We start from the raw sequence: 26,793 nt of genomic DNA on the forward strand, positions 1-26,793 counted from the left end.
GTCGAGGCACAGATCAGGGGAAGTGTACCAAAACATTTCTGCAGCATTGACGGTCCCAAAGAACACAGTTTCCTCGATTCTTAAATGGAATACGTTTTGAACCACCAAGACTCTCCCTAGAGCTGACCACCTGGCCAAACTGAGCAATCGGAGGAGAAGGGCCTCCACCAATTAGGACTTTGATAGTGGTCAGACAGAAGCCACTCCACAGTAAAAGGCACATGACAGCCCGCTTGGAGTTTGCCAAAAGGCAACTAAAGACTCTCAGAACATGAGAAACAAGATTCTCTGGTCTGAAGAAACCAAGGTTGAACTCTTTGTCATGAATGCCAAGTGTCACATCTGGCAGAAACCTGGCACCATCCCTACCATGAAGCATGGTGTTGGCAGCATGCAGTGGGGATGTTTTTCAGCAGCAGGGACTGGGAGGCTAGTCAGGATCAAGGAAAAGATGAACGGCACAAGGTAGAGGGGGATACTTGATGAAAACCTGCTCAGAACCTCAGACTGGAGTGAAGGTTCACCTTCCATCAGGACAACAACCATAAGCACACAGCCAAGACAACGCAGGAGTGGTGTTGGGACAAGTATCTGAATGTCCTTGAGTGGCCCAGCCAGAGTCCAGACTTGAACCCGATCAAACATCTCTGGAGAGACCTGAAGATAGCTGTGCAGCAATGCTCCCCATCCAACCTGACAGAGTTTGAGAGGATCTGCAGAGAAGAATGGGAGAAACTCCCCAAACACAGGCGTGCCAAGCTTGTAGCATCCTACCCAAGAAGACTAAATGCTGTAATCGCTGTCAAAGGTTCTTCAACAAAGTACTAAAATAAAAAAATTGCAGAAAAATCTAAACCTGTTTTTGCTTTGTCATTATGGGATATTGTGTTCAGCTTGATGGCGGGGGGAACAATTTCATCAATTTTAGAAAAAGCTGTAAGATGAACAAAATGTGGAAAAAGTCAAGGGGTCTGATTACTTTCCGAAGGCACTGTATACGTTACATGAAGGTTTGTTGTTAATCTGGCCTTCTCTGAGAAACGCATGGGGAATAATACATATTTCCTATTTCCTTTTTCCCCCCTCAGTTTTCTGTAGTAGCCTATGCCTGGGAGGCTATGATCATTTATGTGTTGTGGGGTTTATTTCTTGCCTGTTAGCTAGTGATAGTAGTCTCATGTTAGCTAGTGATAGTAGTCTCATGTTAGCTAGTGATAGTAGTCTCATGTTAGCTAGTGATAGTAGTCTCATGTTAGCTAGTGATAGTAGTCTCATGTTAGCTAGTGATAGTAGTCTCATGTTAGCTAGTGATAGTAGAATCCTGTTAGCTAGTGATAGTAGTCTCATGTTAGCTAGTGACAGTAGTCTCATGTTAGCTAGTGATAGTAGTATCCTGTTATCTAGTGATAGTAGTCTCATGTTAGCTAGTGATAGTAGTCTCCTGTTAGCTAGTGATAGTAGTCTCATGTTAGCTAGTGATAGTAGTCTCATGTTAGCTAGTGATGGTAGTCTCATGTTAGTTAGGGATAGTAGTCTCATGTTAGCTAGTGATAGTAGTCTCATGTTAGCTAGTGATAGTAGTCTCATGTTAGCTAGTGATAGTAGTCTCATGTTAGCTAGTGATAGTAGTCTCATGTTAGTTAGGGATAGTAGTCTCATGTTAGCTAGTGATAGTAGTCTCATGTTAGCTAGTGATAGTAGTCTCATGTTAGTTAGGGATAGTAGTCTCATGTTAGCTAGTGATAGTAGTCTCATGTTAGCTAGTGATAGTAGTCTCATGTTAGCTAGTGATAGTAGTCTCATGTTAGTTAGGGATAGTAGTCTCATGTTAGCTAGTGATAGTAGTCTCATGTTAGCTAGTGATAGTACTCTCGTGTTAGCTAGTGATAGTAGTATCATATTAGCTAGTGATAGATGGTAGTCTCCAATCCCAGACATAGAGCAACAGCACTACTTCTGGGGAGGATGTCAGATTCCCTTGGACATTTAGAAAAATATTGTCCTCTCTGGGTCCTTTCTGAGAATTCCACAAGCTTGGGTAAGCGGGACAAGCCTGAAAAATCGAACTCTTTCCGTCAGTGGTGGTCGGTGCCGTTTAAGTTGAGGGAGAACCATTTTTTATGAGCATGGCCTTATTTCTATTGTCATTCATATTCCACAGTGGTGGAAAAAGTACCCAATTGTTGTACTTGAGTAAAAGTAAAGATACCCTTTAATAGAAAATGACTCAAGTAAAAGTGAAAAACACCCAGTAAAATATCACTTGAGTGAAAGTCTGAGTGTTTGGTTTTAAATATACTTATGTATCAAAAGTAAATGTAATTGCTAAAATATACGTATTTATCAAAGTATAAATCATTTTAAATGCCTTATGTTAAGTAAACCACACAGCACCATTTACTTTTTTATTTTTTATTTTTTTTTACATTTACAGATAGCCAGGGACACACTCCGACATCATTACAAATGAAGCATTTGTGTTAAGTGAGTCTGCCAGATCAGAGGCAGTAGGGATGACCAGGGATGTTCTCTTGATAAGTGTGTGAATGTGACTTTTTTTTTACCTGTCCTACTAAGCATTCAACATGTAACGAGTACTTTTGGGTGTCAGGGAAATGTATGGAGTAAAAAGTACATTTTCTTTAAGCATGTAGTGAAGTAAAAGTAAAAGTTACCAAAAATATAAATAGTAATGTGCAGATACCCTATAAGACTAATGTAGTACATTAAAGCATTTTTACTTAAGTACTTAACACCACTGATATTCCTTTCACCCAGTGACACATTCTATACCGCCTGCACACTCTTGGATGCATCTAGCTGATCTAGGTTGTAATAATTAGTCCAACAGTTGCTAACTAAAGTTTCTATAGGACAAATTCAGGTATGTTTATCCCTGTTTCCATCCGTTTGCTTCCTTTTAAGAAACGTTCAACAGATTCGGCAGAATTAATACACTCCTGATCACGCACAAACACAACTAGCAGCCGCATACAGGGTGTGTATGTGTGAGCTCTTGGCATTCAAAAATGAAGAGCATTGTCAGATTGTCTGTTTGTAAATTCAGAGAATTTCGCTCTTGGTGCATTTAGAGCGCACACTGGACGCTCTGGCTGAGGATTTGGGGTGATCCAGAGTTCTAACCTCACAACAGCAGTCATGCACCCAAGTTAATTGGCTAAAGTTGGCTAGCTTGCTAGCTACCTCCAGACTCAAATGAGATAAGCTGTTATTCTGCGCTCTGGCACACTCAGAGAGAATGCTCTGAAATCGTAGTAGATAGCCAGAGTGAATGTACAAATGCACCCATAAACTGCATGATCACTTTGCTTGATGTATGTATAATGCCTTGACGCAATCCTGTCTCGGCACTCTACAGACAATTCCTTCGACCTCATGGCTGGATTTTTGTTCTGACATACACTGTCAACTGTGAGACCTTATATAGACAGGTGTGTGCCTTTTAAAATTATGTAAAATGAATTGAATTTACCACAGGTGGACTCCAATCAAGTTGTTGAAACATCTCAAGGATGATCAATGGAAACAGGATGCACCTGAGCTCAATTTGGAGTCTCATAGCAAAGGGTCTGAATACTTATGTAAATAAGGTATTTCTGTTTTAGATTTTTTATAAATGTGCAATGATGTCTAAAAACCTGTTTTCGCTTTGTCGTTATATGGGGTACTGTGTGTAGATTGATGAAAACAATTAATTTAATCAATTTCAGAAAAAGGCTGTAAAGTTAAAAAAAATTGGAAATAGGGAAGCGGTCTGCATACTTCCAGAATGCACTGTATATACTATGAAATATAGCTCTCTCTCTCTTTCACGCTTCTTCTTAATTTTGGAACAAATTAATTTGTCTTTCACTAGCTAACAGGAGACTATTATCTATCAGGCGACTACTATCTATCACTAGCTAACAGGAGACTATAATCTATCAGGCGACTACTATCTATCACTAGCTAACAGGAGACTACTATCTATCAGGACACTACTATCCATCACTAGCTAATAGGAGACTACTCTCTATCACTAGCTAACTGGAAACTATTGTCTTTCTCTTTGAGTCAACTACTCACCACGTTTTATGCATTGCAGTGCTAGCTGTAGCTTATGCTTTCACCACTAGATTCATTCTCTGATCCTTTGATTGGGTGGAGAACATGTCAGTTCATGCTGCAAGAGCTCTGATACATTGTAGGATGTCCTCTGGAAGTTGTCATAATTACTTTGTAAGTCTATGGAAAGGGGTGAGAACCATGAGCCTCCTAGGTTTTGTGTTGAAAGTAATGTACCCAGAGGAGGACAGAAGCTAGCTGTCCTCCAGCTACACCATGGTGCTACCCTACAGAGTGCTGCTGAGGCTACTGTAGCCCTTCATTGCAAAACAGCGTGTTTTAATCAATTATTTGGTGACATTAATATATTTAGTACAGTTTTATCTAAAAAGGATAACTCCTCTGAGGAGCCTTCACTGCGTTCCATAGCCTGTAGGCAGACATCTCAGAACATTGCAATTCGAAACAAAAGTTTGCAGGGACACCTTTGCTGTGGTTTTAGTGAAGGTAGATGATGAAAACTAGCCACTTGCAATGTAATCATTAAAAATAATCTACACATTCTCATTCTCGCTAGCTACGCTAGGGTAGTCTATGCGGGGTCGCCAGAAAACGCTAACATCTGGCTTTCAGGGATACAGTAATTTCAACCTAACTTCTGAAAAATGGAAATAGGGACTCGGCTCAGGCATCTTTCTACGCCTGCTACATTAGGTTAATGCTAAGGCAACAAGGAAATAAGAAGGCGATGTCACTGGATAAGGTAGTGATGGTCTTCCCTGTTCCGTCTCCTCCTCTCTGTCCCAAGTGACGCAGGTACTTGTACAGATGTGTATGCTGAAACATTGGTACATTGTGGGAGGCAACCCATCAGTATAAAGAGACTAGATAGTGATAGTGATGCACAAGCTAGGTCTGTTTGAAACATCGCCATCTCCTGGCAGCATTTACTGCCAGATTTAGAAGTTTTAAAACCCCAATAGAATAAAAGCTTGAAAACACCGTACTCTTTTTATCTAAAGTTTAGAATTCCTACCAGGTTTGGGATAGGCTTAAACCAAAAATAACTTTCTATCACTGGATTTGAACTTGCAATTTTGAAATTGGAGGTAGATGCTTACGTGCATCCACCAACTATGCCCACAATGCCCTAATAAATCCAAAACTGAGTTGAAGGTAACAGTGCTCACTGTTGCCCCTAGTGGCTGGTTTACAAGTTATCTCTAGATGTCTTCAGATATGGGTGGACGTTGAATACGGATGTGTATCATGGGTGACCTGGCTGCATCATTTGTATGATGCTTTTATTTTATTTTAAATCATTTTGGGGTCAAAGATAATCATTTCAGTATAGTTTTAGTTTTTCAAACAGGTTTTCTTTTCAATTTACTGAATTGTTTTCTTCATGATTAGTTTTAGTTGACTATAATAAGCGTGTGTATGAATACACGTAGTCTGTTTAATAGGGATAGGAGTCCCGCTAGTGGGACAACTTCCAGTGAAACTGGAGGGCGCGCAATTCAAATAAATAATCATAAATATTATGGATTTCAAACGTCTATGTACATATAAGTGTCTTATATCGGCTTAAAGCTTAAATTCTTGTTAATTAATCTAACTACACTGTCCAATTTACAGTAGCTTTTGCAGCGAAAAAATGCCATGTGATTGTTTGAGGACGACGCCCCAAATCTAAATATTTTTCCACTGGCACAGGTTTCATACATTCACAAATAATGATGAAATATTCCCTTCCTTTTTGAAACTCTTCCTCTGATTTGTCAATCAAAGGGTCCCAGCTATAACCTGTAGTGTCGTTTTGTTAAATGAAATCCTTCTTTATAAAAAAAAAGGCTGTTTAGTATGGGCCATCGAATTGAGTAATCCTCTCGTTCAACATGCATAGACTGGAATCCGAAAATCAACAAGTCAAAATACATTTCTATTTACTCCTTAGATACCCTAAAATGTAATCAAGCTCTAACATTTCTTACAGAAATAAGTGTGTTCCATAGGAAACCGATTTTAGCAGGTGCGTAATGTCTTCATGCATGGGCAAACATGAATTTCCAAGACTGTATCCTTCTGCTAAAACATATATTTCTTATTCATTTTTGAAGTTACAAGCCTGAAACGTTGAACATAGAGTGCTGAAACCCTGTGGATACCATATCAATTGCATCCAGGGAGCTAATTTTCAATACTTTCCTTTGCCTTTCTAAGAGGATGGTCTCTCTCTCAAAAGAATTCCGGTTGGTTTGTCTTTGGATTTTCTCCTACCATATTTATTATGTTATATTCTCCTACATTGTTTTTTTTAGATTTCTACAAACTTCAAAGTTTTCTTCCCAACGGTACCAATTATATGCATATCCTGGAATCAGGGCCTGAGCTACAGGCAGTTTACTTTGGGAATGTCATTCAGACAGGAAGTGGAAAAAAAGGGGCCTAGCCCTAAGTTAATTCCCTCACGAGGCTTCACAACATGCTGTTTTGGAGGTATGCAAGGTCTAGTGATGATCTTCGCTCTGAGTCATGTTTCTTTTCAACTGCAGTTTCTTTTGACCCGCAGCGGTGCCCTTTATTAATCTTCCACAGAAACATCCACAGGGATTATGTGATTCCCGCAGAGCGTGGAGGACACAGAAGGACTATGGGAATCAATGGAGTGTCTCTGGCAGGGCAGGTGTGTGCGTTTGTGTTTGTGCGCAAATGCGTGCATCTGTGTGTGTGCCTGCCTGTCTTCCTAGCTGCCTACCTGTGTGTGTGTGTGTGTGTGTGTGTGTGTGTGTGTGTGTGTGTGTGTGTGTGTGTGTGTGTGTGTGTGTGTGTGTGTGTGTGTGTGTGTGTGTGTGTGTGTGTGTGTGTGTGTGTGTGTGTGTGTGTGTGTGTGTGTGTGTGTGTGTTGCTACGTGTGGCTTGTAGAAACAAGTGAGAGAGAGAAAACAGATTTAGGGTACTAATTCTAGAGACTTCAATATTCAGAGAGCAGAATCCCAGACTCCCATATCTCCATAGAACAGCAGACATCAACCTCTCTGCCTCGGCCCTACGGTGTTTATTGAAGGATGATGTTTGGGTCTCAGGGAGGTCAGCCAGATCAATGAGAGAGATAGAGACTTCTGCTCTGCAGTGGATTGAAAATGGTACCTGTGTTGTCATATGAGAAGAAATGAAAATGGCTAACCATTTTGAGAAGTAAGGATAGGAAGGACAGCTTTGTATTCATTTCATATAGAACAGTAAAATTCCAGAAAGAACACTGAGAATTGACTGGAAGGGTTAATTAATGGCTGAATAATGTTGCATGTGATATATGGTATGTTCTGATGTTCTGTGATGATCTTCATTTGGCGCACTCCATTACTAATTCAGAATCAGCTCTTTAATGCTCTTTAAAACAAACTTAAGGAGGAGGCTTCTAATGTTAACATGCATGAAACCAAGGCTTTTACGGTTACAGAAGTCAACAAATGAGAGCGCCTGGGAAATGGGAGTGGTGCAGGGCCTGTGTTAAGAGCCAGAGGAACAGAGGAGGAGTAAGATAAGGATACGGCTAAAAGCTATAAGAACTGATCGTCTAGTGGGTTCGGAACAGGGAGTAAAAGGAGCAGATTTCTGGGCATGGAAGAATAGATTCGAGGGGCCTCCCGGGTGGCGCAGTGGTTAAGGGTGGCTATGCCACCAGAGACTCTGGGTTCGCGCCCAGGCTCTGTCGCAACCGGCCGGTGTTTCAGAGGACACATGACTTTCAACCTTCGTCTCTCCCGAGCCCGTACGGGAGTTGTAGCGATGAGACAAGATAGTAACTACTAACAATTGGATATCATGAAATCGGGGAGAAAAAGGGGGTCCAATTTTTTTAATAATAATAATAAAGAAGAAAAGATTCCAGGCATAATGTACAGACAAGGGTATGGTAGGATGTGAGTACAGTGGAGAAACCAAGGCATTGAGTGACGATGAGAGAGCTTTTGTCTCTAGAGGCACCAGTTATCCAATGTGAGGTCCCCGCATGTGTGTGGGGTGGAACAAAGGGCTATCTAAGGCATAATGGGCAGGGCTGGGAGCTCAACAGTGAAATAAAAAAATATTCACTAACCAAAACAGCAATAGACAAGGCATATTGACATTAGGGAGAGGCAGGTGTAGCCGAGTGATCATAGGGTCCAGTGTGGGCTATACTCGGCCTTGTCTCAGGATGGTAAGTTGGTGGTTGAAGATATCCCTCTAGTGGTGTGGGGGCTGTGCTTTGGCAAAGTGGGTGGGGTTATATCCTTCCTGTTTGGCCCTGTCCGGGGGTATCATCGGATGGGGCCACAGTGTCTCCTGACCCCTCCTGTCTCAGCCTCCAGTATTTATGCTGCAGTAGTTTATGTGTCAGGGGGCTAGGGTCAGTTTGTTATATCTGGAGTACTTCTCCTGTACTATCCGGTGTCCTGTGTGAATTTAAGTATGCTCTCTCTAATTCTCTCTTTCTCTCTTTCTTTCTCTCTCTCAGAGGACCTGAGCCCTAGGACCATGCCTCAGGACTACCTGACATGATGACTCCTTGCTGTCCCCAGTCCACCTGGCTGTGCTGCTGCTCCAGCTTCAACTGTTCTGCCTGTGATTATTATTATTTGACCATGCTGGTCACTTATGAACATTTGAACATCTTGGCCATGTTCTGTTATAATCTCCACCCGGTACAGCCAGAAGAGGACTGGACACCCCACATAGCCTGGTTCCTCTCTAGGTTTCTTCCTAGGTTTTGGCCTTTCTAGGGAGTTTTTCCCAGCCACCGTGCTTCTACACCTGCATTGCTTGCTGTTTGGGGTTTTAGGCTGGGTTTCTGTACAGCACTTTGAGATATCAGCTGATGTAAGAAGGGCTAGATAAATACATTTGATTTGATTTTGATTCCAGTGAGTAGCTAGGCGAGCTGGAGACATGACGATTCAGACAGCTAGCTCTGTTCTACTCTCAGATGGTCCTCCCGCGATGTCACAATGGAAGAGCCTGTTGAAACCCCCTCGGACGATTACATTGGCAGACCAGTCATGATGGATCGGAAGGGCTCCGTGTCGGCAGTAAAGGGTCCAAACCAGTTGGCAAAAGAGGTATTGTAGCCCAGGAATTGGCTGGTGGACTCTTCGGCTAGCCGGGAGATGGACCTAGCTCAAGGCCAGCTCAAGGCTAACTGGTGCTTGCTTCGGGACAGAGACGTTAGCCAGGAGTAGCCACTCGGATTGCAGCTAGCTAGCTGAGATGATCTGGTGTAGTGGTCCAGAGTTTGCGGTAAGAATCCGGAGATGTGGTAGAGAAAAAGCAGTCCAATATGCTCTGGGTTGATATCGCGCTGTGCAGACTGGCAGGTATTGACCGTGCTGGGGCTTGCTGGTGTCCGAGTTAACGGTGAAGACCGCTAGCAGTGGCTAACTGACTACTAGCTAGTAGCTAGTTAGCTGGCTAGCTTCTGATGGGGTTCCGGTTCTAAAGTATAAAAATAGCAGATCCGTACCACATTGGGTGACGCGGATTGCAAGAGAGTATAATCAGTCCGTAGATGAGAAGTGAGATATACGAAATATATACGAACAAAACGAGGAAGAAAACGGTATTATATATACATGGGACAGGACAAAACACACGTCCGACTGTTACGCCATCTTGGAACAATCATGCCACTGGTGTGGCACCATAGTACATAAATAACAACAAATGATTGCTTTATATTAACACATGGTACTGTGATAACTAATCCATTGAATGAACCCATTCCACATTTTTTCAATAATTTTTCATTGGGTTACATAAACAAATTCCACTGCCAGAGAAACATATATCATTTCAATTTGTCCGCTCGCTCGCCCACTACAAAAACATAATTGTGTTTTTCTCCCATTGGAAATATCGCCAATATTCTAAATAATAATATCCCCATATTAATTTCTTTGCTTTCATTTATTCTATCCAAATGAAAGGAAGAAAAAAGGAATTAACGGGCCAATAACAAATATGCAACAGCTTGCCATAAATGACCCTTGCCATAAATGACCCTTGCCATAAATTACCCTTGCCATAAATTACCCTTGCCATAAATTACCCTTGCCATAAATGACCCTTGCTATACATTGGAGGTATTACTCCCCCGTATAGAACACACAGTCCATTCAGACGACTCACGGGCCATAGATATTGTTGTTTTGTTTTAAACTGTGGACACACACACACACACACACACACACACACACACACACACACACACACACACACACACACACATACAAACACATTTTGTATTTGTTACTGTTAATCTAATGTGCCACTGTGGAGTTTGGCTCTCGGATCTCGACTCTACCCTGAGATCTGCCAGCCAGCCAGGCGGGCATGGAAGACAGGCTGCGTTAGCCAGATCTGCCCTTTCTGGAATACCAAGTAGGTGTTAGGACACTCTGGGGAGTGGGGACACAGAGGCATCTGTGTTGTGCAGCGTGTCATTTCGAGGATGGGTCCCTCATCCTCAGACAGACCAGGGGCATAAGAAACATCACAGTGAAACATGTCCTCTGTTCTCCTGCTCTGCAGAGACGGAGACTGTTCCTAGAACAATGTGTAGGCTAATATAGCCACACATACACAGACACACACGAGTGATCGCACATACACACTCACATGAGCAATCTCACACACACACACACACACACACACACACACACACACACACACACACACACACACACACACACACACACACACACACACACACACACACACACACACACACACACACACACACACACACACACACACGCACAACTAATGACATGCTGTACAAACAGCAGCCATTATCGTCCTCCCCTGGCCAATAGAGAGCTGACAGTGTGCTGGATGTGTTGTACACCATTATCGTCCTCCCCTGGCCAATAGAGAGCTGACAGTGTGCTGGATGTGTTGTACACCATTATCGTCCTCCCCTGGCCAATAGAGAGCTGACAGTGTGCTGGATGTGTTGTACACCATTATCGTCCTCCCCTGGCCAATAGAGAGCTGACAGTGTGCTGGATGTGTTGTACACCATTATCGTCCTCCCCTGGCCAATAGAGAGCTGACAGTGTGCTGGATGTGGTGTACACCATTATCGTCCTCCCCTGGCCAATAGAGAGCTGACAGTGTGCTGGATGTGTTGTACACCATTATCGTCCTCCCTTGGCCAATAGAGAGCTGACAGTGTGCTGGATGTGTTGTACACCATTATTGTCCTCCCCTGGCCAATAGAGAGCTGACAGTGTGCTGGATGTGTTGTACACCACGTGAAGATATGAGGGATTTAGCTGCACGCCTGCTCTGTCACTTTCCTAAATTGGTCTCGTTCGCTCTGCAGGTCTGACCCAGGTTGAGTGACCTTTGACATTTCCTCTCTACCTCAATGAGAAGTAGCCCATGGCTCACGACCTATTTTATGACCAAGCGGTGCTTATGGCGCGGGAGGAGGGTTAGATAGCTAGCACCTCCATCCACACTCACACACAAACACATGCCGAAATGCATCAGTGCTTTTAGAATCTGTTCTATTGAAAATAACCGTTATTGAATCTGTCCTCCTTGTTTTTTGAATGTTATTGATTCACTGGAAAGTCCACATACTTTTCTAACAAGGTCTTAATTTGTTGCTCAACAAATCAAGTACAAAAGCCAATAGATACTGTGGCCTTGGCAGACCATAGTTGTGTATCTCTGTTATTACCTATGTCTTTAGCTATGTCTCAAATGGCACTCTATTCCCTAGGTAAAAATATATCAAAATAAACATTTAATTCATCCTTTATTTAACTAGGCAAGTCAGATAAGAACAAATTCTTATTTACAATGATGGCCTACACCGGCCAAACCCAGACGACAATTAACCATTGTGCGCCGCCCTATGGGACTCCCAATCACGGCCAGTTGTGATACAGCCTGGATTCGAAGCAGGGTGTCTGTAGTGAAGCCTCTAGCACTGAGGTGCAGTGCCTTAGACCGCTGTGCCACTCGGGACACTGGGTAGGTTGGGTAGGTTATTTTCTAAATGTAATCCATTACAGTTACTAGTTACCTGTCCAAAATTGTAATCAGTAACATAACTTTTGAATTACCCAAACTCAGTAACGTAATCAGATGAGTTACCTTTGGATTACTTTTCCCCAGAAGAGGCATTTTTTCCATGCTGTACAGAATGTCATGGAGAAAATAGAAAGGTTTCATGATGTATTTTTTCCAAAACATCTTCTCTGAATGTATAAGTAATCCAAGAAGTAATCATCTCGTTTTTCAAAAGTATCTGAAATCTGATTACAATATTTTTGCTAACGTAACTGATTACTCCCCAACACTGTTCCCTATATAGTGCTCTACTACTGACCGGGGCCCATAGGGCTCTGGTCAAAAGAAGTGCACTATAAAGGGGATAGAGTGCAATTTGGTAGGCAGCCTATCAATCTCCATGCAGTCCTACTCTGTCAGTGACAGGAGGTGAGCTGATAGAGTTGTCAGTAGTTCCTTTGCCCAGTAGTCTGATAGCATCACTTTCAGCTTTGCTTATCTATCCTGGTCAGGAAGAGACGAGAGACACCACCATGGCATCACCACAATTCAGCAGGACGTGATGTAGCTATCTGATCTGGTGCTGTGTACTGTACTGTTGGGTTGCACAATCAATTCTGGTAACTTTCCCAAAAAGCTTTTCCCCCCGAAAAAATATGTTTTCCAGAAATCCTGGTTTGAGGAATCTTCCAACTGGGATTTGTGGAATTGCAGGGAATTTGGGGAAAGTTGCCAGAAATGTTCCACCCCGACTGTGTTTCAAGTCTGGAAAGAGAGGGATTCCTTCTGTGTGAGTACTAGGTAGAACAGTAACTGAGCTGTGAAAATACTTTTCAGTGGAATGACAATGAAAATGAACATGCTTTGGTTCTTTCACTTCTTTCATTCATTTGTTCATTCGGTCATTAATTCATTCATTCGTTAATCTATCTATTAATTCAGGTCCATGCACGTGCTGCCAACACTCAAGCTTTTCCAGGATTTATTTGACCACTCTGTATGGTGATTATGTACACACCCATGTTACTGAATGTGTAGCTACTGTAGCTCTGGAGAGAGAGGTTTGTGGTGAAATGGTCCCCCTCATTGGTGTATAAATGTACCTTATGCATCGAATAGCTAATATTTTTGACTGGGTATTCAGAGCTGAACAGGAGATGGGAAACTTTATTTAGATAAATTACCTCATTATGAAGGTCATAGAGTTGTTTGCACGTGTGTGTGTGTGTGTGTGCGTGCGTGTGTGCATGCGTGCTCAGTTTAAGTAAAAAGCATATCTGTCTCATTGAGCATTGTAAAAATAAAAAAAGAAGGAAAAAACAGTTTGTGACCTTATTCTGTCTGTCTGTGTGTATGTGTTTGTGTCTACTGCCCAGGAGGTTAGTGACACCTTAATTGGGGAGGACAGGCTCATGGTAATGGATGGAGTGGAATGGTATCAAACACATGGTGTCTCATATCAAACACAAGGTTTCACTGTGTTTGATTTCATTCTATTTGCTCCACTCCAGCCATTATTATGAGCTGTCCTCCCCTCAACAGCCTCCACTGGTCTACTGTGTGTATAGTTTTGTACTCAGCTGTTCAGCGTAGCACTCAGGTTTTTCCATTTGCCCACTAGTGAGACGGCTAGAGCTGCTCCCTGCAGCAGATGGCAGAGTTATGCTCGGCAGAGGTGAAAAATAGCCCATTAGCCTCAAAGAAATTAATGTATTTTTCTCTTTAGCAGGCAGCCTTGAATAAACCTGCCCAGACTGGGGCTTCTCTCTCACCCTGGTCTCTATAATCAGCCTGTCTGTGTCATATTCCTCAACTCTGTCATGGTTCAATAGTCAGTCTATCTCAACTCCGTAACCAATGTATAATCTACTCTGTGCCAACTCTGTAACCAATGTGAAATCTACTCAATGTTAACTCTGTAACCACTCTATAAGTCCCTATGTCCAATCCATAAGCACTAGGTATTAACTCCCTATTTCCACTGCGCAACCACTATGTTATAACTCCCTATGTCCAGTCCAGAACCACTATGTTATAACTCCCTATGTCCATTCCAGAACCACTATGTTATAACTCCCTATGTCCATTCCAGAACCACTATGTTATAACTCCCTATGTCCATTCCATAACCACTATGTTATAACTCCCTATTTCCATTCCAGAACCACTATGTTATAACTCCCTATTTCCACTCCGTATCCACTGCATTACAATATCGATATCCACAATATCGATATCCATTCGGTACTCTTCATATTTTAATTTATTGATATGACTTTCCACACAGACATATGTCACATAGCCTAGTCCTATAGCTTACTGTAACTGCACTTTAAGGTCTGAGCCCCCTCAGAGAACAAGGGAAATTATATTATTTGTACTCGACAACCCTCAATGATACTCAATAAGTCCTTCATCACAATCCAATAAACACGTATTTATGTTCTGGGGCCCTTTCTGACTCTTGGCTGTAATAACAGCATTTAAAGGTTTTCTTTGTACTGTCACTCCCTTTCTTAAACATACTCACTGTTATCCTAAAACATCTAATCAGTTATGTGGAGACAGTTGTGTGTACGCAAATTAATATGCAATCACGATTCGCAGTTTCCTCCAAAGGTCCACTTGTATGGAGCTCTCCATTTTCACTGAGATTCTATGCGACAAACTTTTAAATACCATTTCTATTTGTGGGTTTTTCCATTAGAGAGGAGTACAAAGGGGGATAGAGGGACTTGGTGAATTGTAATACCTTCTCTATTCAATGGGTAAATTGAGAGTGAATTAATGTGGCTGCTATCCAAGAGACTTGACAAGCGTGTCGGGATTAGCCAGAGTTACACTAAGAACAGACAGCAAGAGGCTGGTTCAGATGGAATTAAACGACCACAAATACAGTACAGATGTACTATCTTAATTTGACCAGTTTCTCATAGCAGGAAAATAATCCTGCAGCATCAAAGATTTGTGAATTATTAAGTCGATTACAATTAATGGAATTTTCAAAGCCTTTTTAAACCTTGAATACAGTAGAATTTTGCATTTCCTGCCGGGCAGGAAAATTATCTGTGATGACAGAGTGATCAACTTAACATATTATCTGTATGTGGCCCTTGGCAATGTCTGTATGTGGCCCTTACAAATACAGTATGTGGCCCTTACAAATACAGTATGTGGCCTTGTAGTGCCTTGGGTCATATTGGGCAGCAGCTTTGACCATGTCAAAGTTGCATCGCCAACTTTACCATGCTGCCATAATCATGGCAGGACATTCACCATTACAGTTTATACTGGTCATTAAAATACACAACACAGGCAGCAGATGAGACAAACTCTCTTGCGGAAAGGAACCAAGACATTGCAATACTTTTTAGTAAGGCCAGGTGCACTTGACATTTAAAGCTCATTTCCGATTGAGCTGACATTTTCAGCTTTTACTGTTGATGCAATCTCTGGAAATGCAAAAAACCTTGTCTTTAAAAGTGGCGTTATCGACAGAGCTCTAAGGTTTGAATCGTTGCTTAAGTTTGACTTTGCATTTGGGTGTGGTATGAAACTAAAGTAAACATTGTCGCGTGCAAAGCAATGGGAGTGGTCAGACCTCTTTAAGCACGCTCCAAAAGGCATATAGTAACTATAGTAAATAATGCTATTTAGAGCAAGACAACTTTCTAGGTATGCATACAGCATATTGCGGTAAATTTGTCCTTTGGGTGAACTACCCATTAAGGGACATTTTCCCTGATCTAGATAGACTATTCTCTGATTGAAAATGATTTCGGTGGAGATTCTCCATATAGAACCTACTTTAAAGAACCTGCTTTATTGGAGCAATGCATTTTGACATTTTGACCTTTTTTTGTGCCCCACATTCATTTATATCACAAAATGTGTGAACAAGCCAATATTGTTAATCAACCAGGTTGTCACTAAAATACTTCGAATATAACAGTAGTACTTTAAAAATATATATATATATTAATGCCCGTGTTGTTTATATGCTTGTTTATGTTTAATACTTTGGGATACTGGTGCTATGTCAGATTTTATGAGGGTTTCCAGATTGGACTATTTGTCAGTTTTTTGTGTATGGTATTGATGAAGGTATTTGATTGGGGAATGGGGAGACTTTTTCATGATGGGAAATTAATTCAACATTAAATGTGGGGAAACAGAATACCGGTGAAACTGGTATTTGCAACCAGAAGAGTCTGAACTATGATCAATTAAGCAATGTCAATGCAGTTAAACAGGTTCATGTAAAATAATGAATTACGTATGTTTTACATAATAATGATTACGTAAGCTTACACTTATGGCTCTTCCAAGTCCATTTCATGATGATTTTTGCAGGCCTGTCAATCAAGTTATATACAGTGCCTTGCGAAAGTATTCGGCCCCCTTGAACTTTGCGACCTTTTGCCACATTTCAGGCTTCAAACATAAAGATATAAAACTGCATTTTTTTGTGAAGAATCAACAACAAGTGGGAAACAATCATCAAGCGGAACGACATTTATTGGATATTTCAAACTTTTTTAACAAATCAAAAACTGAAAAATTGGGCGTGCAAAATTATTCAGCCCCTTTACTTTCAGTGCAGCAAACTCTCTCCAGAAGTTCAGTGAGGATCTCTGAATGATCCAATGTTGACCTAAATGACTAATGATGATAAATACAATCCACCTGTGTGTAATCAAGTCTCCGTATAAATGCACCTGCACTGTGATAGTCTCAGAGGTCCGTTAAAAGCGCAGAGAGCATCATGAAGAACAAGGAACACACCAGGCAGGTCCGAGATACTGTTGTGAATACAAAAAGATTTCCCAAGCTTTAAACATCCCAAGGAGCACTGTGCAAGCGATAATATTGAAATGGAAGGAGTATCAGACCACTGCAAATCTACCAAGACCTGGCCGTCCCTCTAAACTTTCAGCTCATACAAGGAGAAGACTGATCAGAGATGCAGCCAAGAGGCCCATGATCACTCTGGATGAACTGCAGAGATCTACAGCTGAGGTGGGAGACTCTGTCCATAGGACAACAATCAGTCGTATATTGCACAAATCTGGCCTTTATGGAAGAGTGGCAAGAAGAAAGCCATTTCTTAAAGATATCCATAAAAAGTGTCGTTTAAAGTTTGCCACAAGCCACCTGGGAGACACACCAAACATGTGGAAGAAGGTGCTCTGGTCAGATGAAACCAAAATTGAACTTTTTGGCAACAAACAAAAAGTTATGTTTGGCGTAAAAGCAACACAGTTCATCACCCTGAACACCTCATCCCCACTGTCAAACATGGTGGTGGCAGCATCATGGTTTGGGCCTGCTTTTCTTCAGCAGGGACAGGGAAGATGGTTAAAATTGATGGGAAGATGGATGGAGCCAAATACAGGACCATTCTGGAAGAAAACCTGATGGAGTCTGCAAAAGACCTGAGACTGGGACAGAGATTTGTCTTCCAACACGACAATGATCCAAAACATAAAGCAAAATCTACAATGGAATGGTTCAAAAATAAACATATCCAGGTATTAGAATGGCCAAGTCAAAGTCCAGACCTGAATCCAATCGAGAATCTGTGGAAGGAACTGAAAACTGCTGATCACAAATGCTCTCCATCCAACCTCACTGAGCTCGAGCTGTTTTGCAAGGAGGAATGGGAAAAAATGTCAGTCTCTCGATGTGCAAAACTGATAGAGACATACCCAAGCGACTTACAGCTGTAATCGCAGCAAAAGGTGGCGCTAAAGTATTAACTTAAGGGGGCCGAAAAATTTTGCACGCCCAATTTTTCCGTTTTTGATTTGTTAAAAAAGTTTGAAATATTCAATAAATGTCGTTCCACTTCATGATTGTGTCCCACTTGTTGTTGATTCTTCACAAAAAAAATACAGTTTTATATCTTTATGTTTGAAGCCTGAAATGTGGCAAAAGGTCGCAAAGTTCAAGGGGGCTGAATACTTTCGCAAGGCACTGTATATATATACACTGCTCCAAAAAATAAAGGGAACACTAAAATAACACATCCTAGATCTGAATGAATGAAATATTCTCATTAAATACTTTTTTCTTTACATAGTTGAACATGCTGACAACAAAATCACACAAAAATGATCAATGGAAATCAAATGTATCAACCCATGGAGGTCTGGATTTGGAGTCACTCAAAATTAAAGTGGAAAACCACACTACAGGCCGATCCAACTTTGATGTAATGTCGTTAAAACAAGTCAAAATGAGGCTCAGTAGTGTGTGTGGCCTCCCTACAATGCCTGGGTATGCTCCTGATGAGGTGGTGGATGGTCTCCTGAGGGATCTCCTCCCAGACCTGGACTAAAGCATCCGCCAACTCCTGGACAGTCTGTGGTGCAACCACATTTGTGGCCTGCTGGAGGTCATTTTGCAGGGCTCTGGCAGTGCTCCTCCTGCTCCTCCTTGCACAAAGGCGGAGGTAGCGGTCCTGCTGCTGGCTTATTGGCCTCCTCCACGTCTCCTGATGTACTGGCCTGTCTCCTGGTAGCGCCTCGATGCTCTGGACACTACGCTGACAGACACAGCAAACCTTCTTGCCACAGCTCGCATTGATGTGTCATCCTGGATGAGCTGCACTACCTGAGCCACTTGTGTGGGTTGTAGACTCCGTCTCATGCTACCACTAGAGTGAAAGCACCGCCAGCATTCAAAAGTGACCAAAACATCAGCCAGGAAGCAGAGGAACTGAGAAGTGGTCTGTGGTCCCCACCTGCAGAACCACTCCTTTATTGGGGGTATCTTGCTAATTGCCTATAATTTCCACCTGTTGTCTATTCCATTTGCACAACAGCATGTGAAATTTATTGTCAATCAGTGTTGCTTCCTAAGTGGACAGTTTGATTTCACAGAAGTGTAATTGATTTGGAGTTACATTGTGTTGTTTAAGTGTTCCCTTTATTTTTTTGAGCAGTGTATATATATTTATTTATTTTTTATTTTTCACCTTTATTTAACCAGGTAGGCTAGTTGAGAACAAGTTCTCATTTGCAACTGTGACCTGGCCAAGATAAAGCATAGCAGTGTGAACAGACAACACAGAGTTACACATGGAGTAAACAATTAACAGGTCAATAACACAGTAGAAAAAAGAAGAAAAAAAAGAGTCTATATACATTGTGTGCAAAAGGCATGAGGAGGTAGGCGAATAATTACAATTTTACAGATTAACACTGGAGTGATAAATGATCAGATGGTCATGTACAGGTAGAGATATAGGTGTACAAAAGAGCAGAAAAGTAAATAAATAAAAACAGTATGGGGATGAGGTAGGTAAAAATGGGTGGGCTATTTACCGATAGACTATGTACAGCTGCAGCGATCGGTTAGCTGCTCAGATAGCAGATGTTTGAAGTTGGTGAGGGAGATAAAAGTCTCCAACTTCAGCGATTTTTGCAATTCGTTCCAGTCACAGGCAGCAGAGAACTGGAACTCTTGCGACGAATATGTAGCGAGGGCCAGCCGACTAGAGCATACAGGTCGCAGTGGTGGGTGGTATAAGGTGCTTTAGTCACAAAACGGATGGCACTGTGATAAACTGCATCCAGTTTGCTGAGTAGAGTGTTGGAAGCTATTTTGTAGATAACATCGCCGAAGTCGAGGATCGGTAGGATAGTCAGTTTTACTAGGGTAAGTTTGGCGGCGTGAATGAAGGAGGCTTTGTTGCGGAATAGAAAGCCGACTCTAGATTTGATTTTAGATTGGAGATGTTTGATATGAGTCTGGAAGGAGAGTTTACAGTCTAGCCAGACACCTAGGTACTTATAGATGTCCACATATTCAAGGTCGGAACCATCCAGGGTGGTGATGCTAGTTGGGCGTGCGGGTGCAGGCAGCGAACGGTTGAAAAGCATGCATTTGGTTTTACTCGCGTTTAAGAGCAGTTGGAGGCATTGAAGCTTGTTTGGAGGTTAGCTAGCACAGTGTCCAAGGACGGGCCGGAAGTATACAGAATGGTGTCGTCTGCGTAGAGGTGGATCAGGGAATCGCCCGCAGCAAGAGCAACATCATTGATATATACAGAGAAAAGAGTCGGCCCGAGAATTGAACCCTGTGGCACCCCCATAGAGACTGCCAGAGGACCGGACAGCATGCCCTCCGATTTGACACAATGAACTCTGTCTGCAAAGTTGTTGGTGAACCAGGCAAGGCAGTCATCAGAAAAACCGAGGCTACTGAGTCTGCCGATAAGAATATGGTGATTGACAGAGTCGAAAGCCTTGGCATGGTCGATGAAGATGGCTTCACAGTACTGTCTTTTATCGATGGCGGTTATGATAACGTTTAGTACCTTGAGCGTGGCTGAGGTGCACCCGTGACCAGACCGGAAACCAGATTGCACAGCGGAGAAGGTACGGTGGGATTCGAGATGGTCAGTGACCTGTTTGTTGACTTGGCTTTCGAAGACCTTAGATAGGCAGGGCAGGATGGATATAGGTCTGTAACAGTTTGGGTCCAGGGTGTCTCCCCCGTTGAAGAGGGGGATGACTGCGGCAGCTTTCCAATCCTTGGGGATCTCAGACGATATGAAAGAGAGGTTGAACAGGCTGGTGATAGGGGTTGCGACAATGGCGGCGGATAGTTTCAGAAATAGAGGGTCCAGATTGTCAAGCCCAGCTGATTTGCACGGGTCAAGGTTTTGGAGCTCTTTCAGAACATCTGCTATTTGGATTTGGGTAAAGGAGAACCTGGAGAGGCTTGGGTGAGTAGCTGCGGGGGAGGGGCGGAGCTGTTGGCCGAGGTTGGAGTAGCCAGGCGGAAGGCATGGCCAGCCGTTGAAAAATGCTTGTTGAAGTTTTCGATAATCATGGATTTATCGGTGGTGACCGTGTTACCTAGCATCAGTGCAGTGGGCAGCTGGGAGGAGGTGCTCTTGTTCTCCATGGACTTCACAGTGTACAAGAACTTTTTGGAGTTGGAGCTACAGGATGCACATTTCTGCCTGAAGAAGCTGGCCTTAGCTTTCCTGACTGCGTGTATTGGTTCCTGACTTCCCTGAACAGTTGCATATCGCGGGGACTATTCGATGCTATTGCAGTCCGCCACAGGATGTTTTTGTGCTGGTCGAGGGCAGTCAGGTCTGGAGTGAACCAAGGGCTATATCTGTTCTTAGTTCTGCATTTTTTGAACGGAGCATGCTTATCTAAAATGGTGAGGAAGTTACTTTTAAAGAATGACCAGGCATCCTCAACTGACGGGATGAGGTCAATGTCCTTCCAGGATACCCAGGCCAGGTCGATTAGAAAGGCCTGCTCACAGAAGTGTTTTAGGGAGCGTTTGACAGTGATGAGGGGTCGTCGTTTGACTGCGGATCCGTAGCGGATACAGGCAATGAGGCAGTGATCGCTGAGATCCTGTTTGAAGACAGCGGAGGTGTATTTGGAGGGCCAGTTGGTCAGGATGACGTCTATGAGGGTGCCCTTGTTTACAGATTTAGGGTTGTACCTGGTGGGTTCCTTGATGATTTGTGTGAGATTGAGGGCATCTAGCTTAGATTGTAGGACTGCCGGGGTGTTAAGCATATCCCAGTTTAGGTCACCTAACAGAACAAACTCTGAAGCTAGATGGGGGGCGATCAATTCACAAATGGTGTCCAGGGCACAGCTGGGAGCTGAGGGGGTCGGTAGCAGGCGGCCACAGTGAGAGACTTATTTCTGGAGAGAGTAATTTTTAAAATTAGTAGTTCGAACTGTTTGGGTATGGACCTGGAAAGTATGACATTACTTTGCAGGCTATCTCTGCAGTAGACTGCAACTCCTCCCCCTTTGGCAGTTCTATCTTGACGGAAAATGTTATAGTTGGGTATGGAAATCTCAGAATTTTTGGTGGCCTTCCTGAGCCAGGATTCAGACATGGCAAGGACATCAGGGTTAGCAGAGTGTGCTAAAGCAGTGAGTAAAACAAACTTAGGGAGGAGGCTTCTGATGTTAGTTAAAACAGTAGGTGAGACAACAACAGCTAATCAGCTAGCACAACAACAGCAGGTAAAATGGCGTTGAATAGGCAGAGAGGGTCGGATTGACTACACACAGAGCCTGAGTGCGGCTGGGGCCGACAGATAAAACATAAACAAGCAGAATGGAGTACTGTGATTAATGGACAGTCCAGCATGCATCAGCTATGTAGCCAAGTGATCAGTGTCCAGGGGGCAGCGGTGGATGGGACAGGGAAGCTAGACTGGCGAGTATCATCCAGGTTAACTTCTTCGAGATAGGGGGCGCTCTTTTAATTTTTGGATAAAAAAACATTCCCGTTTTAAACAAGATATTTTGTCACTAAAAGATGCTCGACTATGCATGTAATTGACAGCTTTGGAAAGAAAAAACTCTGACATTTCCAAAACTGCAAAGATATTATCTGTGAGTGCCCCAAAACTAATGCTACAGGCGAAACCAAGATGAAATTTCATACAGGAAATGGTCCAGATTTTGAATGCCCTGTGTTCCAATGTCTCCTTATATGGCTGTGAATGTGCCAGGAATGAGCGCGCACTTTCTGTCGTTTCCCCAAGGTGTCTGCAGCATTGTGACGTATTTGTAGGCATATCATTGGAAGATTAACCATAAGAGACTACATTTACCAGGTGTCCGCCCGGGGTCCTCCGTCAAAATTATTGCGTAATCTCCAGGTCCATGCGCGTTCCATTTTCTTCAGAGGAGAAAGTCAACTGCCACGAATGATTTATCATCGATAGATATGTGAAAAACACTTTGAGGATTGATTCTAAACGTTTGCTATGTTTCTGTCGATATTATGGAGTTAATTTGGAAAAAGGTTTGCGTTGTAATGACTTAATTTTCGGGGGTTTTCTTACCCAAACGTGATGAACAAAACGGAGCGATTTGTCCTACACAAATAATCTTTTTGGAAAAACTTAACATTTGCTATCTAACTGAGAGTCTCCTCATTGAAAACATCTGAAGTTCTTCAAAGGTACATGATTTTATTTGAATGCTTTTCTTGTTTTTGTGAAAATGTTGCATGCTGAATGCTAGGCTTAATGCTATGCTAGCTATCAATACTCTTACACAAATGCTTGTTTAGCTATGGTTCAAAAGCATATTTTGAAAATCTGAGATTACAGTGTTGTTAACAAAAGGCTAAGCTTAAGAGCTAATATATTTATTTCATTTCATTTGCGATTTTCATGAATAGTTAACGTTGCGTTATGCTAATGAGCTTGAGGATATAAATAGGATCCCGGATATGGGATTGCTCGTCGCAACAGGTAAAAAAACTGGCTGGCTGTGCAGAAGTTAAAAGCAGCTAGCAGTGGCTAACAATGACTAAATAGCTTGTAGCTAGTTAGCTGGTTAGCTTCTGGAGGTTCTTGAATGTGTTCTAAAAATTAAAAATAATAGCGATTCCGTATCACATTGGGTGAGGCAGGCTACCGGAAGGTATAATCGAATTAAAATCGAAAAGAGATTGAAAGTAAATATGGGTCCAGTGAGTGGTTGGGCTGGCTGGGGATGCGGCGATTCAGACAGTTAGCAGGCCTGTGCTAACAAGCTAGCAGTTAGCAGGCCGAATTAGCAAGCAAGCAGATAGCAAGGGCTAGAAAGTTAACCTTTGGGGGACGTCGCGATGGGGTTAAGTCTGTTTATGCCTCTTCATGCGGTGACATCGATAGACCTGTCGTGGGTCCGGATATTGTAGCCCAGGAGTATGCTTCGGTGGTAGCACAGGAGCTCTGGCCGGGCTAGCTTCAGGCTAAGTGGATGGAAATGCTAGCCAGGAGTAATCATCCGAGGTTGCGGTTAGCTAGTTAGCTAGTTGTGAAGATCCAGATGAGAATGTTCCGTTTGCGGTGGGAATCCGGGGATAAAAATAATAGGTCCGTTATGCTCTGGTTAGAGTCGCGTTGTTCGAACTGGCGAGAGCTTTCTGAGCTAAAGGTGAGCTGATGACCGCTAGCAATGGTTTGCTGCCTGATAGCTGGTAGTTAGCTGGCTAGCTTCAGTTGAGGGATTCCGGATCCGAAGTAAATATAAATACTTTAGAAAAAAAAGCAGATCCACGCTACATTGGGTGAGGCGGGTTGCAGGAGAGTATTTAGATGTTGAGGTTTAGCAAAATGTTTAAAAGATATGCGAAGAAAAATATGAAAAAAACGGTATATACAAGGGACACGACAAGACGTCTGACTGCTACGCCATCTTGGATCTTTATATATATACAGTGGGGCAAAAAAGTATTTAGTCAGCCACCAATTGTGCAAGTTCTCCCACTTAAAAAGATGAGAGGCCTGTAATTTTCATCATAGGTACACTTCAACTATGACAGACAAAATGAGATTTTTTTCTCCAGAAAATCACATTGTAGGATTTTTTATGAATTTATTTGCAAATTATGGTGGAAAATAAGTATTTGGTCACCTACAAACAAGCAAGATTTCTGGCTCTCACAGACCTGTAACTTCTTATTTAAGAGGCTCCTCTGTCCTCCACTCGTTACCTGTATTAATGGCACCTGTTTGAACTTGTTATCAGTATAAAAGACACCTGTCCACAACCTCAAACAGTCACACTCCAAACTCAACTATGGCCAAGACCAAAGAGCTGTCAAAGGACACCAGAAACAAAATTGTAGACCTGCACCAGGCTGGGAAGGCTGAATCTGCAATAGGTAAGCAGCTTGGTTTGAAGAAATCAACTGTGGGAGCAATTATTAGGAAATGGAAGACATACAAGACCACTGATAATATCCCTCGATCTGGGGCTCCACGCAAGATCTCACCCCATGGGGTCAAAACTATCACAAGAACGGTGAGCAAAAATCCCAGAACCACACGGGGGGACCTAGTGAATGACCTGCACAGAGCTGGGACCAAAGTAACAAAGCCTACCATCAGTAACACACTATGCCACCAGGGACTCAAATCCTGCAGTGCCAGACGTGTCCCCCTGCTTAAGCCAGTACATGTCCAAGCCCGTCTGAAATTTGCTAGAGAGCATTTGGATGATCCAGAAGAAGATTGGGAGAATGTAATATGGTCAGATGAAACCAAAATATAACTTTTTGGTAAAAAATCAAAAAAAGAAAGACCCGTTTGCGACCAAACTTTTACTTCCTGACTGATGTATTAAGATGTTGCTTCAATATATCCACATCATTTCCCTACCACATGATGCCATCTATTTTGTGAAGTGCACCAGTCCCTCCTGCAGCAAAACACCCATACAACATGCCGCTGCAACCCCCATGCGTCACTGTTGGGATGGTGTTCTTCGGCTTGCAAGCCTCCCCCTTTTTCCTCCAAACATAATGATGGTCAATATGGCCAAACAGTTCTATTTTTGTTTCATCGGACAAGAGGACATGTCTCCAAAAAGTACAATCTCTGTCCCCATGTGCAGTTGCAAACCGTAGTCTGGCTTTTTTTACGGCAGTTTTGGAGTAGTGGCATCTTCCTTGCGGAACGGCCATTCAGGTTATGTCGATATAGGACTCGTTTTACAGTGGATATAGATAGTTTTGTACTGCTTTACAAGGTCCTTTGCTGTTGTTCTGGGATTGATTGTCACTTTTCACATCAAAGTACATTCATCTCTGGGAGATGGACCGCGTCTCCTTCCTGAGCGGTATGACGGCTGCGTGGTCCTATGGTGTTTATATTTGCATACTATTATTTGTACAGATGAACGTGGTACTTTCAGGTGTTTGGAAATTGCTCCCAAGAATGAACCAGACTTGTGGAGGTCTACAAAAAATGTTTTACGAGGTCTTGGCTGATTTCTTTCGATTTTCTCATGATGTCAATCAAAGAGGCACTGAGTTTGAAGGTAGGCCTTGAAATACAGCTACACCTCCAATTGACTCAAATTATGTAATTTCAGAAGCTTCTAAAGCCATGACATTATTTTCTGGAATTTTCCAAGCTGTTTAAAGGCACAGTCAACTTAGTGTATGTAAACTTCTGACCCACTGGAATTGCGATACAGTGAAATATAAGTGAAATAATCTGTCTGTGTCTGGTGCAGACACAAAAACAGAAAACAACTACCCACAAAACCCATGTGGGAAAAAGATAGACAGCTGTCTCTGATTGAGAACCACACCCGGCTAAACAAAGAAATACAAAACATAGAACATGAACATAGAATGCCCACCCTAGTCACACCCTGGCCTAACCAAAATAGAGAATAAAAGCCTCTCTATGGCCAGGGCGTGACAGTCATGCACAAAGTAGATGTCCTAAACGACTTGACAAAACTATAGCTTGTTAACAAGAAATTTGTGGCGTGGTTGAAAAACAAGTTTTAATGACTCCAACCTAAATGTATGTAAACTTCCGACTTCAACTGTATATATAGATATATAAAGCATTGTAGACCTACTGCCTCTGCCCAGAGGCCAACTAGGCTGTCATGGCAGCATTAGAGCAACGTTTGAGCCCTGGTTAGGATCCCTTTTGCAGCTGTGATGTGATCTAGTGGTGGGAATAGGGCTGTTACAGTGACTGAATTACTGCCACACCAGCAGTCACCAGTCATGAAGGCAGTCAAATTCCACGTGACCATTTAGTCATGGTAATTAGGCTTCTCCAAGCTCTGATAATCATTAGTAGCTTGCCAAACTTGCTAACTTCCTGGTACTCAGCACTCTATTGTCCCACTAATCACTCTGACA

The sequence above is a fragment of the Oncorhynchus kisutch genome, linkage group LG21, assembly GCF_002021735.2.
Source record: "Oncorhynchus kisutch isolate 150728-3 linkage group LG21, Okis_V2, whole genome shotgun sequence".
NCBI lineage: Eukaryota > Metazoa > Chordata > Actinopteri > Salmoniformes > Salmonidae > Oncorhynchus > Oncorhynchus kisutch.